The sequence below is a fragment of the Panicum virgatum genome, chromosome 4K, assembly GCF_016808335.1.
Source record: "Panicum virgatum strain AP13 chromosome 4K, P.virgatum_v5, whole genome shotgun sequence".
Classification (NCBI taxonomy): domain Eukaryota; kingdom Viridiplantae; phylum Streptophyta; class Magnoliopsida; order Poales; family Poaceae; genus Panicum; species Panicum virgatum.
The window spans coordinates 10,703,351-10,722,589 of record NC_053139.1 but is presented as its reverse complement, the minus strand read 5'-3'; the positions used below and the strand labels follow the sequence as shown (position 1 = coordinate 10,722,589).

At 45.4% G+C, this 19,239-nt stretch overlaps 1 long non-coding RNA gene and 1 pseudogene across 2 annotated transcripts; both read right to left on the bottom strand.

Annotated features, from left to right (window-relative positions):
* Positions 1-572: 572 nt before the first annotated feature.
* Positions 573-13,966, bottom strand: LOC120703052 (annotated as a pseudogene).
* LOC120703053 lies at positions 9,783-12,978 on the bottom strand. Of its 2 annotated transcripts, XR_005686739.1 has the most exons (4): positions 11,289-12,978; positions 11,061-11,149; positions 10,617-10,718; positions 9,783-10,200 (listed from the first exon to the last, which is right to left on the bottom strand). It is a non-coding gene; the product is annotated as an uncharacterized LOC120703053 (long non-coding RNA). The 2 variants fall into 2 exon arrangements; XR_005686738.1 differs by having other exon boundaries at positions 10,617-11,149.
* Positions 13,967-19,239: the final 5,273 nt, after the last annotated feature.

The following is a 19,239-nucleotide window of genomic DNA, read 5'->3' as shown; positions in this document are numbered from 1 at the left end:
TCTTTTTCTTTTCCATCTATTTTGGATGAATCTTTGAAAAATTATAGTAAATAAGAAAAAATCATAAAAAGTAAAATTAAATTTTTGTTGGATTCTATATGAATAGAACATATGGTATCATATAATTTAGTAAAAAATATATTTTTACTTTTAGATATATATATATATATTTCTATAATTAATTCAGGTCTACATTTTTCGTGGTACAATTATGGTGAAAATTTTATGGTGAGCTAATAATTACATTATTGTGCTGCAGTAAAAATTTTATAGTCATTGGATCATTTAATCTTCAAAAATTGAAGAGTCTGATATAGCTTGGAATTAAACTTCTGAATATATAACTCAGGCATACATGATCTAATGAGCATGAAAGTTTTACTATAGCTAATTTAATCATTTAATGACTAGACCACCAAAAATATTCACAATAATTGACCACAGAAAATGTAGATATAAATTAATTAAATGATGTGCGAATTAGATGTGACATGAAGGAGCACTGGATTCAATTAGCCTCTCAACAATGTGCCCATGGAAGAACGACGTGAAATGAAGCTGAGATCAGGGCATTGAACATGGGCTTTATCTGAATCATACAAGTATATATTATATATCGAACAGACTAGTTAAAAGAGCCTAAGGTCGTAACGTGGATCCACCAGATAGACCAAGTGTATCGATGTTCAGTACAGGATTTATTGACTGTACAAAAATGACGCAGCAGGAGATACACAAAGCTTCTGCTAACCTGCTACTGAATGTGTGTGATGTGAATCATCAACACGGAAGAACAGTTCTAGTATTTGATCGATCTTGATCTTAAGCATGGGAAAGATCGTCTCCGTCGTCATTGGCGGCGACCGTGGACGGGTGGGTGCCGGACGCAGGATGATGCGCCATCTCCATGGCGCCGAGGCCCTTCTCCCTCTGCATCTCCTGGTAGCGCTCCTCCGCCTCGGGCATGGCCCCCATGATGGCCCGGAGGCGCAGGTTCATGTCGTCGAGGCGCTCGTAGACAGCGTCGTTGGTGAACATGCCCTCGCACACCTTGCAGATGGTGTCCCAGCTCTCCACCAGCGGCAGGAAGATGATCACCGCCGACCCGACCGTGCCCCACGCGATCGCGATCGCCGCCCACAGCGTGAAGTAGCCGGCGTTGAACTCCCCGCCGGCAGCGACAGCACGGGCCACAGGACCACGATCACGGCCGTGAACGCCACGCCCCACCTGACGATCCACCGCTTCGCGTGCACCAGCCTCTCCTCCTTGAGCTCCTCCGCCAGCTCGCCGTCGGCGGCAACGCTCTCCACCGTGGTGATCTGCCGGCTGCTCTCCCAGTCGTAGTGCTGCGGCCACGCCAGGCTGCACGCCGCGTGCACCGCCCCGCCCAGCAGGATAGACACCAGGTTGCCCGCCAGCATCGGCGCGTTCCGCCCGGTGCTGTCCAGGTCCACGCGCCCGTACTGGACCTTGGCGACCGTGAGCCAGACGGCGACGCCGAGGGCGCAGCCGGCGACGGCGCCGAGGATGGCGCCCGTGGCGTTGGCCTTGCTCCACAGCAGCAGCAGCGCGATGGGGATGACGGCGGAGCCTATGATACGCCCATGGCCAGGTACATCCGCCCATGGTTTACCAAACCGTCGGTAACCGGACCGTTTTGACCAGTAACCGGTCAAACCGGTCCGGACCGGTACCGGTTTGGTCCGGTTTGAAACCGACCAAATTTTAAAATTTGAATTTGAATTAATAAAAATGAAAAATTCTCAAAAAATTTCTAAAAATATTTCAATTTACGACGAATCTAATGGTGTAAAATTTTCCCAAATATTTGATCATTTAGTATGGTTTGCGGAATTTAGAAGTTAAATCAAAAAAGAAAAAGAAAAAAAACGACGGCCCATTAAGGCCCATCGCGCGGCACAGCGTATTTAACCTATCCCCAACCGTCCCGCAGCCTCACCCGCCCCCCGTCCGCTCCTCTCGCCCCCTAGGAACCCCTGTCCGCCGCCAGCACCCGCCGTCCGCCGCCCTGACCCGGCCATCCGGCCCCTGAGAGCGGCTAACCGGTCCCCCACACCGGTAAGCCGGGCTGGTACCAGATCTACCGGTTAGCCGCCCTTGGAGGCCGGTTTACCGACCCGGTTAGGCGGTAAACCGCCACGAGCGGCGGTAAGCCGCCGGCAGGTGAGGTTTTTTTTTCCCTAGATGATTTTAGATGATTTTTTTAGGATTTAGGTGTATGAATTAGGTATATTTAGAATGTAGGTAAGATTTAGGATTTAGAATGTTTTAGGATTTAGGATGTTTTAGGATTTAGGTGTATTTAGATGATTTTTGACACTATGACTTAGGAGTTAGAATATTAGATGATATATTTTTGTTGTCCATGTATGCAGATAGACAATGGCAAGCAGAGATGTTGTATGGGAACACGGGAAAAATCTTTATCCCGGATGGCGATGCAACTATTGTCGTACGCAGAAAGGAGGAGGTGGTGCGACTAGATTGAAACAACATTTGCCTGGGCGCGGGGCGGAGGTGGTCCATTGCAGGAATGTGCCACCTGATGTGCGGGACTTCTTTCAGCGTGAGTTGGATAGGGCAAAGAAGGCAACTGCTGACCGGGCTTGAGAGAGGTTGAGACGGGAGAAGGCTGCAGCGGAGGGAAACTATCCCGGTGATGAAGAAGATGAGGAAGCTCAGGTGCAGCGTGCCATGGATCTATCAAGAGCGGAAGCAGAGTTCCGACGGGGGGTGGAACAGAGAGGAGGTGCATATGAGCGTGGAGGAGGTAGTGGTTCGACGAGGGGGAATGTTATGCAGAGGATGTTTCGAAGGTCCACTTCGCAGAGGGAAAATCCTGTGGTGGAGGACTATAACTTGGCAGCTGGTGGGAGAAGAGGAATGATGCAACCAAGGATTGATACAGGCTCCTGGACGCAGAAGGGTAAGAACGCAAAGGAAGCTATTGGTAAAGCTTGGTCAAAGTTTTTCCATATTGCAGGAGTTCCTGAAAGACAGGCTGATAGTCCATACTTTATCAGTGCGGTCAGGGAGACACAAAAGTGGGGTAAGTTTTCTTTCATTGCAATGATACCTGTGAGTGTACATCCTTGTATCTCATGATTTTCATATGGTTTGCAGGTGAAGGTATCGCATCACCCACTGGACGGGATATTGATGGCAAGTACCTTGATCAGAACGAGCAAGACTTGAAGACGAGGTACGTAAAGTTTCAGAAAGATTGGCCCTTATTTGGCGTCACGTTGATGTGTGATTCATGGACTGGTCCGACGAGGATGAGTGTCATCAACTTTTTGATATATTGCAATGGGGTCATGTGGTTCCATAAGTCTATTGATGCGACCGGAAGAACTCAAGATACTGCATATTTGTTCAAGGTAGTCCCTAAACATGTTCCATTCGCATGGTGTATGTTTTGACATGTTACTAAACAATCTGTCTTCCATTGCAGGAGATTCAAAAGGTGGTGGAAGAGATTGGACCGGAGAATGTCGTGCACGTAGTCACCGACAACGGCTCGAATTACAAAAAGACATGCAACGAACTACTAAGTGACGTGTATGACCACATAGTTTGGACACCGTGTCTAGCACACACCATCAATTTGATGTTGAAGGATATAGCTCGAAGGCCTGAACATGGTGTTATCATCAAGCAATGCAAGCGAATTTCAAATTGGTTACACAATCATGGTCAGTTGAATACAATGATGAGGAACGCAATCGGTGGTGAGTTGGTCAAGTGGAATGCCACTCGATTTGGAACCAACTACATGTTCCTAGAGAGCATCTATCGGAAACGTGATCGTTTCATGCAGTGGATGGCATCTACTAAGTTCCAACACAGCAAATGGGCGAATACCGAAGATGGTAGATTTACTCATGCAAGTTTTTCAAGTATGGAGTGGTGGGATGCATTGAAATATATCATCGACACGGTTCAACCAATATACAAGTTCCTTCGCTTCGCTGATCAGGACAAGAAGCCGAACATGTGCGAAGTCGTGATGGCCTACCAGACTATGAAACAGGAGCTGAAGTCTTTCTTTGGAACAAATGTTTCCACACTGAAAGAGTATGTTGAGGTGGTGGACGAGAGGTTGGGTGACGTGTTCATAGGCACGTATGTGGGTCCAGGTAAGCACACATCAGTCGTCTATTTTTAAACTCTATTGAAATAATGTTTATTTGAAGTGATTTATATTTTGCAGCTGCTGTCCTAAATCCGAGGTATGCATATACGATGGATCCAACTCAACAAATGTTTCGTGGACTTAAGGATACATTTCAGCGCATGACGGATCTCCAGAGCGCCGTCTAGGCATTGCAGGAGTTTGACGTGTTTCGGCAGAAAATTGGCGAGTATAGCAGTGATATGGCAATGCGGATGGCGATGGACCCAAAGACATCCCCATGTAAGAGTTATTCCGTATGAAATTGTTATTTTCTCTATTCGAAAATATTGCTTACATACTCGGTTGCACATGCAGCGTCCTGGTGGATGATGTTCGGATCAAGTACTCTAAAACTGCAGTACCTTGCCATGAGGCTTGTTTCACAATGTTGTTCGTCCAGTGGATGCGAGCGGAACTGGAGTACTTTTGCCTTGCTGCATACAAAGGTTCGCAATCGGTTGTCGCACAAGAAACTTAATAAGCTTGTCTATGTCAACTACAATCTTCGTCTCCGACTTGAGGAGGTCTCCGGCCCACTGATGCGTGAAGAAGGTGATTTCATTGACCAGCTAGCCCATCTTTCTTTCTATGATGACAAAAATCCGGTGCGGGAATGGATGGAATATGGTAGATCTAACCGGGCTCCAGTTCTGGACGAGGATGATGATGACGGCGACATCCCTCTCCCGTCCTATATTGTCAGAGATCAAATAAACGAGTCAGATCTACGTGAGGCTGCGGGGAATGATTCCATCAGCGATTGGGCACGTACAAATATAGGTGACACTCACCTAGGGAAGAGAAAGTTGCAGAAGGGACCTAAGAAGGGTGACCCGAAGCGTCGAAAAGGCAAAGGAACAGCAAAACCAGTGAGCAGCGACACCGAGACTGATGATGGCAAAGGTGAGCGTAGTCCTCCATATCAGGAGTCCGAGGATAGCAGCTCGGCCGATGATGGTGATGATGGTGACGGTGCTGAGCCTGATGCTGCTGGTGGTGGTAGTGGTGCTGCTGGTGGTGGTGGTGGTAGTGGTCGTGCTCGTGGTGTTCGTTTCACAGGTATACATTGCACATACAAATAGACACATATTTCTGACTATTGAATACTAATTACGAAATATGGTTGATTGCAGGGGAGACTCAGTTCACACATGCTACTCAGGACACCGACCATGGAGCACCGCAATCGCAGAGGAGAACAGGTGGACCAACGGACTATGATAGTCCACAGCACTCTTCTTCCTCCTACAGCGATTCGAGGCACTCTTTTCACTATCTCATTCCTGACATCAGCATGCAACCACCGACGAGATGGGTGTACGAATGGGAAGACCCCCATTTTTACACTATGTTAGTTCAGGAATGACAGACAACATCGGCGTGGACGGGCCAAACTTGGCAACACTACAAGGCTGAGCTGCTTAGAGTGCGAGGTATCGCTTTGATGTCCAACGCCGAATACCAAACCGCGTCCCAAATGGGGGTCTTCCCATTTCTACGTTGAACTTTCGTTTCATGTGTCTAGATATATGACTCTATATTTGTATGCATACTTATTACTATTGTATTTGTATGTATGATTATAACTTGTTGCTTTAGTATGGTTATTTACATTAAAATGTGCATAGCTCATGCCGAAATTTTCTTTTATTTTACATCGGGATCTATTTTTGAAGCGACGGAAAACTAACCGGTATACCGCGTCAACCGGCCGGTATACCGGTATAACCGCCCGGTATACCGGTATAACCGCCCGGTATACCGGTATAACCGGCCGGTTTACCGGTTCGCGCTGCCCCTCCCACATCACCGGTATACCGGCCAAACCGGCCGGTAAACCGGCCCGGCCGGCCGGTAAACCTGTCCGTGCCAAACGCCGAGATTTGAATTCAAACAAATTCAAACGGGGTTTTGTCCGGTTCCGACCGGTAACCGGCCTAACCGGACCGGTAAACCGGTACCGGAGCCCGGCGGTTAGGCCGGTTCGGTCGGAAATTAAAACCCTGCATCCGCCCCAGGGAGACGCCGGCGAGGTTGAGGATGACGGCGAGGACGCCCATGAGACAGCCGAACGCGAGGACGACGGCCCTGGACACGCGGAGGATCTGCTTGCCGTGGCGCCCGGGTTGATGTAGGTCCGGTAGATGTCGTAGGTGCAGAGGGAGGAGACGGCCACCAGCTCCGCCGAGCCCGCCGAGGTGACGGCCATGAAGAGCATGGTGAGGAGGAGGACGGAGCCGGACTTGCCCATGAGCGCGGTGGCGGTGGCCGGCGGGACGAGGCCCCTGGCCGCCTCGGCCGCCGTGATCGGGAGGTCCAGGGCGAGCGCGCCCAGGCCCAGCGAGGTTGCCAGCGAGAAGGGCACCGCGAACCACACCAGCCCGCCGAGCAGGTACCCCTTGTGCGTCGACGATGGCCGGGCGGCGATCGCGCTCATCCAGTATCCCTGCAGCCGCACCCCATTGCATAAATGAATTTGGATGCGTGCCATGCATCCTCAATACATTCAGATGATCGAAATCGGAGAAATTAATTAATTACGTTGTCGACGAAGACCGTGCCGAAATTGCCGACGATGTTGATGATGCCGAAGACGAGGCCACCGGAGCTGAGCATGGTGAGGTAGGATCCCTTGAAGTTGCCGTGAACGGGGCCGCATGCCTGGTCGGAGTGGGAGAGCGGCGCGGAGCAGTCCCGCGCGGCGCTGGCCACGGCGGTGAGGTGGTCGTGCACCACCCGCGGGCTGCCCAGGCGGCTGCTGGAGGTGTAGACGAGGAAGACGAAGACGACGAGGACGACGTGCACGACGACGGAGTGGATGTAGCTGGCGAGGAAGGTGGCCTTGAGCCCGCCGGCGAGCGTGTACACGACGAGGCCGAGCGGGATGAGGAAGCTGGCGGCGTAGACGTTGATGCCGGTGAGCGCGTTGGCCACGGCGGAGCCGCCCAGCAGCAGCATGGCCGTGACGATGACGTTGGTGGCGAGGCAGAAGGCCAGGAACACGGCGTGCGCCGCGCCACCCCACCGGGCGCGCACGATCTCGCAGACCGTGTGCGCGTTGGGCGCCTTGCGCTTGATCTCGATGGCCATGACGCCGAACAGGAGCACCTGGATGGTGGCGCCGCTGGCGTACCAGAACGGGCCGCTCACGCCGTACTGCCACGCCACGTTCGAGCTCTGCAGGATCGTCGCCGCCCATGTCCACTGCTCGACGTTTCGACAACGCACGGTCCATTATTAATCCATTCCTGGGGAGATTGATCAGCAAGTGTCTCCCAGTCCCTCCCAGCTGAAGACGGACAGATGAAGCTGGGGAGATTGATCAGCAAGTGTCAGTAAAATCAGTGTGTGTGTGTACCTGGGAGACGATGACGCTGGCGATGAGGCCGGTCTTGACGCTACGGCCTGCCGTGTTGAACCACTCCGAGGTGTGCTGCGATCCCACATACCTCTTCTCTAGCCACACCTGCAGGGGCACTCACAGTTATAATCCTACTCCTACACCGGGACCTAGCATGACTTTCATATAGGAATCTCCTTTGGATTCAAATAATTTGGAATCTTCTTACTTTCTTTCTTTTGGTCTAAAGAGGCCCTGAATTGGAACGAGTTCATGGGCACATTAATTAGAAAAAAGGGAATACGCAGAGGAATCCCTTTGCGAGGGTGTACAACCTTGTTCTAAGAAAACAAATTCATATGGAACAAAGCCTTCCATGAGAGTTCCATAACAGTTTCAAAGGTCGAAAAGTCAAATGGTTTTTATAATTTCACAGATGACAGTTTGTAGCCTATTTGGAACACAGGAATGAGGACTGGGGGCTCAAGAACATAGGAACAATATGAGATAAGACGTTTGGAAAGTTTTTTTTTTCTAAAACATGCTGTGTAAAGTTAGAGGTCGAATTATGTAGCATGGGAAACATTAATCTTCTTTGAACATAGGAGTGGGGAAACTATGAATTAGGAAAAGAAATACATGGTCTTGGGAATGCAAGCTAAACTCAGACAATTGTAAAACATAGGTCATATGCATGCTGCAACCCACAAACATAAGAGAAGTCACTGTATTCTGACTTCAATTAATGCAGTTTCACACTGATATGTGTCATTCTTCTAGAAAACTAATGTTACCATGTTACCTTATATAATCAAATATATATGTCTTATAAAGCAAGTATAAAAGTGTTATATCGTATAGCATATATGAAGAAATGAGGAAATTCAGTATGGAAATCAGTTCATGCATCAATCTTCCAGTAAATGCAAGTTGAATTAAAAGTAGCATAGTCTATTTCTGTAACAAGAGCATACTATCTGCCTCCAGCCATAAAAGATTGTCGATTTGGTTGTATATATGCGGTGAACACATTTAAACCTTAAGATCGGTATACTTCTCAAATATCAATAGTTCTATGGTATAACTGGATCTACTGTAAAAACTAGTTCAAAAATATACCATTATTTGTTATGTTTCATAATTTATATTCAAAGTATTCCAATACTTGTAAAATAATTTATCAGTGATGATGTCAATATATGAACATTACCTTTCTGTAATTGGAGGGAGTATATACTCTGTGTGCTTAATATGATTATTACTACTTTGATCAACTAATTAAGCATAGAGATGATAGGCAGAGATATACTCATAATAAACTGAAAAACAACTTCATAAAATGGCTATGCAAGGTAGGAAAATTACATAGATATACAAAAAAAAACTTTCTTGGTGCAAAACGACAATTACTCCTACTCGTTATATAGTGACAATATAAAAGATATATGATCATTCATGTGGTCCTATCATTTTATTTAGTATGACTTTAATTATGTCTATGCTTCCAATTGATAGGCATGGACTTTGACGCATAAATCAATTCCTAATTACACCAATAAAAGGAACTACATGCGTCAATTCTATTTTTCTGTAACCTTCAAAAGGGACGGCACAAGAACAACTGTGATTTCAGTACGCCAGCTTAAGCTTCCGTTTTCATAAAAAAAGTCAAACTTTGGTTAAATATCTTTATATATATGAATGGTGGCATGGTGCCTATGCATATATCATGTTGACTGTTGCTTTAAGGAAACCCAACTGTAACTTCAGAAAATAACAAAAAACATTGAAAGTCAAATCAGGCTGCACATGCAACTCGGAATGTTCACTACAAGAGATTTCACTATCAATGATGATCGGTTATCGTCACTAAAAACATGGTTTTTCGTCACTGAATTGCAATGGTGACATTTACGCTGCGTCACGAGGATCGTCATAGAACGACCGTCACAAAATATCATTAGTGATATTTTTCTCAAAAGCGTCATAGAATGAAACACATTTATGACGATTCTCATATCGTCACAAAAGTATATTCCATGATGATTTCTATATCGTCATAGAATACATATAATGACGGTCAACATATTGTCTTTAAGTTGGCACCTTCTATGACGATTTTTTTCATCATGCAATGTGTGCTGTAACATCACAAAAACATGAACCGACATGACTAATCTAGGATGAAATAGGCTCAATAGTCACAAAAAAATATTTTTGATGTGATAAAATAATTGGTCATGACACATGAACTGACATTTTTCCAACAGATTTCATTACAACCATGTCATTGTTTCATCCATGATTGTTCACCATCCAACTATATAGTGGTTACAAAAGCAAAGGGTAGCTATATAGTGGTTACAAAAGCAAATGGTAGCTATATAGTGGTTACAAAAGCAAAGGGCAACACTAGGCCTAGTGGTCACCAGCAACACAAGTACAAAACATTAGCATGGCTTTGAACATCTACCATATACTATCACTAGAATGAAGGATGGTTAACCTGAATTTAACTGATTGGTGATTGGCTAATTAGACGTAAAAGAAGAGAATCAGTAGTTTCTTGCTTTTGCTTGAGAATGGCCATCTGCTCTTCATTTCTCTTATTTGACTCATTTGCTTCTTCCATTTTCTGCTTGAAATCCATCATTTCTTGCTGTTGAGAATAAAGCCAATATGAATTTCAGTTCAGAACATAAGCAATCATTAATTTCACTATGATCACATTCAGATTTGATAGAAACAATAACAGCAACCATGCATTTCATTGTGATCAACACATTCAGATTTGATAGAAAGAATAGAGCCAACCATTTGATGGAAAGAACATAACAAAGCACTACAAATTCATATATTAGATCAGATTTTTCATCATATTCATGTTTTGGGCTTACTTGGATTCAATAGAAAGAAACAAGCATGGCAGCTACAAGAAAGCAGTGAACCATATTCAACATGTTTTGAGTTCATATTTTGACAAGGTAAATAGTATGTTTCTGGTTTCGATTTCAGTTCAGAATATGCATTCAACTAAGATCACACGTGCATAGATTTGGTTGTTTGTATACTTACAATTACTTCTTGTACAACATCAGTATAACCCTTTGTCTTACTAAAGTGGCTTGCCTTGAAAAGATCCATAGAATCAGTTTCTTCCCCATTACCTTGGTCTCTCTGCATTAATGATATAAATGATTTGTAACTTTGAAGCTAGCAAGTAGTATTATAGAACCTAGAGCAACATGTAGACTAAGATCAGGAATAAACACAAGAACAAATGCCACAATAATGATTTAGATTTAAGAACGGCTCTAGTTAGATAATAGTGTAAACTGGATTTAAGATCAGGAATAAAAACAAGTTCCCTCATTGGCATCACTAATTGGACGATTTGACCTCAAAAGCATTGGTGTGTTCACTCCCCTTGATTCAAATGCTGATGGTGGAATAAGCTCTTCCTCAACTCTAGCCTGACTCCTTTCTTGAGGAACATGTGTATTGGCTGATGGTTCTGACCTTGACCTTGTCGACATAGATGATGGTCTAGCACCTTGGGAGTTTCTTGATGCCTTTGTCTGTCTTGATCCAGGAGAGCTTTTTGAAGCCTGCATAACATAAACAAATATATGTATTGTACATTTGTTAATTAGCAATAATATTAAAGTGGAGTGTAGTCTATCAAAAAATGCATTTAAGTGAACACACGGTACATACACTAAAGTTGAAAAGAATAAGTGGCTCAACCTTGGACCTAGGATGTATCCATCAGTGTTCTCATCAGCGGAGGGTTCATAGTCCGATGCAGATTCTTCACAGTTGTTTTTCTTCCTTGCAACTATTCTGTAACCATTTTGCTTTCTTGTAGACAACTAGTTGAGAAGGGTTTTTGTATCAAGTATGCCATAAGATTTCATTGTTGCAATGTTACTCCTGATATTACTATCCCTCACCTCTTCATATGCATTGTTTGGCATTGCTTACATGAACCAGTAAAGATAAAGTTAATTATGTTCTTGGCACTAATTAATCCTATAGCTAAAAATGTGATTTTGCTTATAAGTCAAACTCATATAACCAATAACTACACAATAACCAATCAGCATCCTCAATATTAAGAGACAACAGAATAGAAAATTTTGGAGGAAAAAAGAACCTCTTGTATGGTTGATGCAACGGGACAAGTCTCGGGTTGATGCAATTGGTTCCTCCTGAGTAGGTGATGCGCGCTACTCTGACTTGTTGTCACGAGCTCGAGGTCGGCGCAGCGGGACCGTCGGGGGTCTGAGCAGCGGTGTCGTTGTGGTCGGCGCAGCGGCGCCGTCATGGCCGGCGGAGGCAGAGAGGGAGGGAGGGCTGGGTGGGTGTGACCCTCATGGATGCAACAGATTGGGGGCAAATCAACCCATGGAGGTGGCCGGGGTAGGATGGATCTGAGGTGACAGTGGAGGGAGGGATTAGGGGTGACGGTGGAGGGAGGGGGATTGGGGGCGACGGCGGAGGGAGGGAGTGTGGGAGACAGGGAAGGCCGAAGTGGTGTTTTGGAATGAAAAGGGTGCGCCTGGTGCTAGTTATTTTGCCTGGAGTGGTGCGGTAACCAAATTTTCGTGGAAAATGGAGGGAGAAGGTCGCGGCAATGAAATTTTCATCGAGCTCGGCGCCGGCAGTTGGCCAAGCACGCCGCCGCCTCTGGATCCACTCTAGGGCGAGCAGCCGGTGGCTGGTGCCCCTGATGCGTGAGTGCTGCCTGAGGATAAGGTTAGGGCAACGTGATGGGCCAGCCCAAATCCATATTGGGCCTATTGCAGCAAACCAGTTTTGTGTTTTTTTTTGACAAAAATGTATTGGTCATAAATTAATCGTCATAGATGATTAGCTGTTTCATGACAAATATATAAAATCATCACATATTGTTGAATCTTTTATGACAAAAAATTCATGTTCGTCACAAATTACTGACAGCCTCAACTTAGTGATGAAAATACTAAAATCGTCATAGAATAGCCTCTATTCTGTGACATTTCTAACATCTGTCATAATAATTTTCGTCACTGATACTCACTTTTCTTGTAGTGGTTGTTCAATTCGGCACGCATGATCCGGCCCATATTTAGTAAAACGGAATCTGGCCACGCAGAATCATTCCTCGCAAGTCAACTGTTCATTTTTCTAAGTTCAAAATGAAAAAACTCCTTATATTAATAGTCGATTAAAGTTTGGTTTTATGGCTGCAAGAATCTTCATTTCATCTCCCATTGTTTTGTGTCAGTTGTGAAAAACACCATCTAACTACCTAGCTAGGCAACCTATTTCTCGTGCGGATTGGTGAGTTAATTTCAGAGTTTTATATATCGGGCAAATTTACGCTCTTACTAAATCGTAAAAAGAATCTACCATCAATCATTCACGGTAGCCAGCAATAATGCATGGTCATTATCATGGGAACGTATCCGGTGCAAACCAAGCATCTTGTGCAAACCCGTACAAATCTACTAAAAAAAGTTTCAAAAAATTCTGAAAAAAATCATGAATGTGCTTCTCAGCTTACCTCATCTATATACAAAATTTTATAGTCAAATTCATCTTACTCTAAAAGTTACAAAAAGACAAATTTTCTGACAACAATAATGGTTCAAATGCATCTTAAATTTGTCTTTTTGTAACTTCTAGAGTAAGACGAATTTGACCATGAAATTTTATATATTGATGACGTAACGTGAGAATCACATTCATGATTTTTTTCAGAATTTTTTGAAACTTTATTTAGTAGGTTTGCACGGATTTGCACGAGGTTCTTGGTTTGGTTTGCACTAGATACGTTGCTCATTATCATTTGCGTGTGCAATGCGAACGTGTGCTAGTGGGAATCTGCAATCAGTATGTTCAGACTTCAGAGTCTCAAATAAGACTAGAGCAAGAACCAAGAAGAATCAAAGCGCTGGAGTGTGAACTGTGAAGTCACGCATGAGATGGAGACGTTGGTGCCTTGGTGAGCAGGATAAGGTAAACAAGTAGTACCAGGAAGGATGTGAAGAGCGCGAAGGCGCCGAAGCCGAGGACGACGGCGTACCCGACGGCCTGCGCCAGCACCGGCTCCCCGCTGAAGAAGCTGCCGTCGCGGCTGCACACGCCGCCCGCCACCGAGTAGTACTCGCCGCCGAAACCCAGCCCCGGCGGAGGGCACGCGCCGGCGCCGCCAGCCATCGCCGTCGATCTGTACGGGAGCCGGAGAGAATTAACAAGCCGCGATTTGCGTGGCCTACTGAAAGAACAGTAAAGCGTAGTACCTCGATCAGGTCCCCGGCGAGGAGGAGGAAAAGACGGCGGCGGCGGCGGCGGCGGCGACGGGAGGCGGGAGGCTCGAAGTGAAGCGCCGCGGCGGAAGAATCGTCGTATGTAAGAGACAACGGCCCCGCGCGCGATCGCTGTCGCGAGCACTCGCCAACAACTCCCCAACTGGGAGATTCTTTGTCCTCTCAAAAAAAAACTGGGAGATTCTTTGACTTGGCCGATACTGTATCCTGAGTTTTTTTTTTAATTTCCTCCATCCAAAAACAATTGCAAATCTCGCTTTTTAAAAAATTAAATAGTTTAAACTTTAACTAAATATTATATAAGAAAAATAATAACATTCATGATATAAGGTAAGTACCATTAGATTAGAATAGTTATAGAATATATTTTCATAACAAATATATTTGGAGACATAAGCGCTAATGCTACTTAATATAAATTTGATCAAATTTGAATTAGTTAGACCTCACAAATTTCATAATTGCACTTTTGCGGACGGAGGAAGGGTACGTATACTTGTACTTCCTCCTCTTTTCTGAAAGAAATGCAACTCTCGTTTGGCAAGGAATCAAACAATTTCAAATCTAACTAAATTCATAAAAAGATGTTACTAACATTTATATCTTTAAATAAATTTATTATATAAGTATATACATACTTAATCTAATTATACTTATTTTGTAATATAGATATTAGTTTTATTTTGTATAAATTTAGTCAAATTTAAAATTATTTGACCTCTCAGTAAGAGAGAGCTGGATGAAGAAACTATATTTAAGATGTAAGGAAATAGTGTAGATACCTTATCCTGAGCTGTTATTATTTCTCGCTGTTCAGGGGAACGGTGGGATCGATGTATATAGGCACGCATCGGAATGGTTAAAATCTACTGCTCTGCCCTTTTCTCCTCGCGTTCCCCGGGCAAAACTGGACGCATGTCGCGCAGTGCTTCATCCTTGCCCCCGCTCCGCGTGCGCCCGTGGAGCGCTTGCTCTCTGCCAGTGGGGCTGCGCCTGTCATGGGCCCGTGGTGTCAGCCGGAGGAGGAGGAGCCGGTTAGGAGAGAAGGAGAGGAGGCGCGCGGATCTGCTCCGTCCTTGGATTCTCTGGCAGCGAATCCGCGTGCCCACGCCGGAGCCGCGCGCTGGGTGGGCGAGCCGCTGCGGCGCCTATGGCAGTACCGTTCAAATTAATCCGGCTCAAGTGCGCTAACTATCACCTTAAAAATAATCTCGGCTAACACGCACTTCAAACGGAGTAATCCGGCAGGGCTGTCGGGTAAAGTCCCGAAGAATCCACTTGAGCGTCGATCGAACCCAAAGCTTACATGCAACCCACACGAAAGTGAGTCCAGAGAGTACAACATTTTACAGATACATTGCATTACAGAGTCTTAACTTAATTATTACAAATTAAGTTCGAAATCTCCGAAAGGTACTTGAAGTTCAAATTGACAGTAGTCAGAGTTCACTGCAGCGGAAATAAAGCAAGTACTAAACGATGATATAAGATGTCATGATGAAGTCCGTACATGATATCACTCGGCATTGTCATCGTTAGTCGGAGTCGTATCCCACTCCACCGACCAACCAGGAGGTAAAACACACGGCCAAGTCAAACTAGCTATCTCATCTTCAAACGTATCACCTGAAAACAAAGTTGAGCCACAAGCAAGGCTGAGTATTCTAATACTCAGCAAGGCTTACCCGACTAGGATATATTTAACTCTCTAACTAGACATGCAAGGCTTTTGACTTGAGGGGTTTGTTTTTACCGAAAAACAATAAAGAGTAAGTCCTTATTTTCCGATTTTAGCTTTCAAGTTCTAGTTTGATTAACCATTCTACATTATCATCTATCCAAATGCATACATGGTGAAAAACAATTATTTTTCATCATTCAACCATATTTCTCATCATTATTGTTCCACTTCTTACTCTATGTGGCAAAAGGGTTAAGCAGTCTCAATATCGGTGAGAGACGGACGATTCGAATCGAATTTGTTAACCTGGCCAGGCAGACCTAAACACACACATGGGGAATGCAACCACCCACGCGACTTTTCCCCTTTTTCCCCGGGCATGAAACAGGCCCACCGCCCTAGGGTGCCCTGCACCCGTGCGTGACCAAAGACCAGACAGTGGGGAGTTTGTTCCACGGCCGGTTCCATCAGGTACTTAAGCTTATCGATTACCATATTCTCGGCATGTGGTTAGTACGTTCAAACGCTTAACCACCACTACCACACACCGCGGCCTTATCCATTTTCAATAAACAGACGGAGTATCACAAGTACAACAACCCCGCCCGTAAACCTTATATTGCAGTGTGTAGTAAGCATTCAACTCCTATGAGCTCGCGAGTGACAGGAAATCACTCGACTTCTACCGAACCATTAGCATAGCCAACTAACGACCTACACATACTAGTGTTCAAGCATAGGTACCTAGGATCATGCAACTAAGGTTCCAAACAATTCCTACAACTTAAATGCACAAATAGAATAGGAATATAAATAGTTGCATAAAGTTAAAATAGGTAGGACATGCTCCGGGGCTTGCCTTCCTGAGCGGAGCTAGCCTTGGTCTCTTCTGAACTCTGGTTCAGGTCTTCAGTAATTTCAGTTAGGTTAACTTGAGCTTCACGCTACTCACTCTCGGACTCTGGCACCAGCTCATACGTACCGTCGGCGAGAGTAGTTAAATCTATATGAAAATGCATAAGCATGAGTTGTGGTGATGGTAACAACTTAATTTAACCACTAACGAGTTGTAAAAATATTTTCTTTACATCTCCTTGGGCAAACGTTTATAGAGTATTATCTAGATTAACTATTTCTTATTATGTAAGTGGGGGTTTTGTTATTTTTAGAAAAAGTTATTTTCAAATGTAAGCATGGAATATTTAAAACAACTGATGGGTGTAGCTTCTGAAGATGAAATTTTTATGGAGAGTCAATTACTTAATTACAAACTTTCTATAAAATTTTCAGCTATTTTCACTGAGCATAATAATTATTAAAAAATGCATTACACAGCCACTGCTAGGATTAAGATTCATTTATACAGAACAAATCCTACAAGTAAATATGCTAAAAATTTTACTGAGTTCTCCTAAGATTATTCTAAGTCTATTGTAAAAATTTCAGATTTAATTAAGTATTACACAAGGCATGAAAAATTGCACAATGTATAGCTGTAGGGATCAAAACCAAATTCCACAGACTGTTATAGCAAGTTCCAGAGCCTCATATTTTACCAGCATGGTTATATACTCAAATTTAACCCCTATCAAAATTATTAGAATTTTTAATGTAAAGGAACTATTTATAACGATTTAATGTATCTATCCTCACCAAAAATCCTTTGGTCCAGTTGGATTTAACTAAAAATTCTCAAACTTTTTATGTAGACTCTGGGAACGAGAATACAGGTACTGCAAAAGTTTGAACCCATGAAACATGTCATAACAACTTGGATAAAAAAAACTATCTATCCTGGGCATACACCAAGATTTAATGAAACTAATAGCTAGGCATGTCAACTGTCCACGATACTTTTACACAAGGCTGTTCATCTAGTATGTAACCCACTGACTAAAAATGGATAATAGCTCATGCTTGTAACTTGAGATCTAATAAAAGGTATATTTTCTTTGTATTTTAATTGAACCAAAAACTATTGAGCAAAAGAAAAAGTGCATGTAGAAAAAGTTGTAGATCTCTTTGCAAAGATTCCAGAACAGGTGAGTTTGCATTTTTCTGATTTTTGTACGATTTTAAATGAATTTACAATTTCACTGTTTTTTTTTAAAATAAAAGAAAAAGGAAACGGAAACTTGCATCTAGGCCCCTGGAACAATTTGGGGGCTCGCACATAAGCCCTTGGCCTGCGTTTGGAACAGGGGAGGCGGCGGCGGTTGTTTCTCGGCGAGGAGGAGGCTCGCCGGCGGCGGGGATGGCGTCCAGGGGTGAGAGCTCACCGAGCTCTACCTGTGGGTGGGTGATGTGGTCGACGGGGATGGCCGGAGCAGGCGCGCCGGCGGCGCACAGGGAGCGGCGGCGGCGGCTGCAGCCGGCGACGGCGCTCCGGTGGCTCTGGGCGGTGGAGGTTGGGTCGTCGAGCACCGGTGGGAGGTGGGGGAGCTCGTGGGCGAGTCGGTTTAGGTCGAGGAGGGGCGGGAGAGAGGGTTCCGCGGCGGCCGGCGGCGGCTCTGCCCGTGACGGCGGCGCCCGGCGGCGATGGGAATGGGCGAGGCCTGGCCGCAGAGCTTTACCGCGGAGTAGTACCGGGGGTTCAGTTGGGGCCGAGGAGTACCGGAGGTAGGGGCTGCACGGTGAGCTCGAGCAGCGGCGCCAATGGCGGGGCGGTTGCGCCGTTCTGGCACTGGGGGGGCGGCTCGGCTTGGTGAGGGAAGGGGAGCAGAGTGGGAGGGTGGAACGCCCTTTAGCGAAGCAAATAGGGAGGGGGAGCTCGGCAGTAAGAGGGGGCGTAGAAGAAGAGCGAGCTCGGCGCGTGCGCGGCCTGGCGGTGGCGTGCTCGCCGCGCAGGGGTAAAGGCTGGGTCAGGGCAGCAGCGGGGAGGGTTGGGGGCGTCGCAGCATGGGGCAGCAATAGCGCGACGATGGTGAGGTGATGATGGCAAGGTGGCGTGCGGACGGGCGGCGAGGCAGCAGCAGTGCGGCGTCACGGGCGCGTCGCCGAGCGCTCGTCGCTTGCGGCGTGCTCGTTGACGGGGAAGCACTCAGCAGGCTCGACGGGAGGGGGGAGGGGGAAGGTCAGCGGCGCGCGTGCGGGCAGGGTGCTCATGGCCGAGCAGTGAGCGCGAGGGGTGGCAGTGGCACAGCGAGCTTAGTGCTCGAGTGCCTGCGCGCTCAGGGAAGGGGACAGGGAGAGCGATGGAGAGAGAGAAGAGAGAAAGCGAGTGGAGAGAGAAAAGAAAGGTAAACGGTTTGACTCAGTTCAAACTCAAAATTTTCAGTTGAAACTCGAAAAATTTTGAACACAAAAGTTGTTCAAAATTCAATTTCCTACAACTTTCCTTTCAGGCAAAAATTCGTTTGAGCGATGATTTGAAAGTTAAAAATTTGAATTCAAGTTTAAATGAAAAACCCCCTAACCCACTGTTTTTCGGGGTTTTCTCCAAATTTCATGTTGTAACTTGAAAAATTTTGAATACGAAAGTTGTTTGCCTTGTCAAACTCTACAACTTTTGTTTTGGGCAAAAGTTCATTCGGGCTAAGGTGTGAGAGTTGACTTTTTGGTTTAATTAAACGGATTTCCGACTTTTAGGTAATTTGAAAATGGGGGGGGGGGTTAACTTGTCATTTCCCATTAATTGCAGGTTTAAATAGTGCTAATCACTGGAGGTGTCACAGCGCCTCTGCTGTGCCCTAGGCCACTGCTC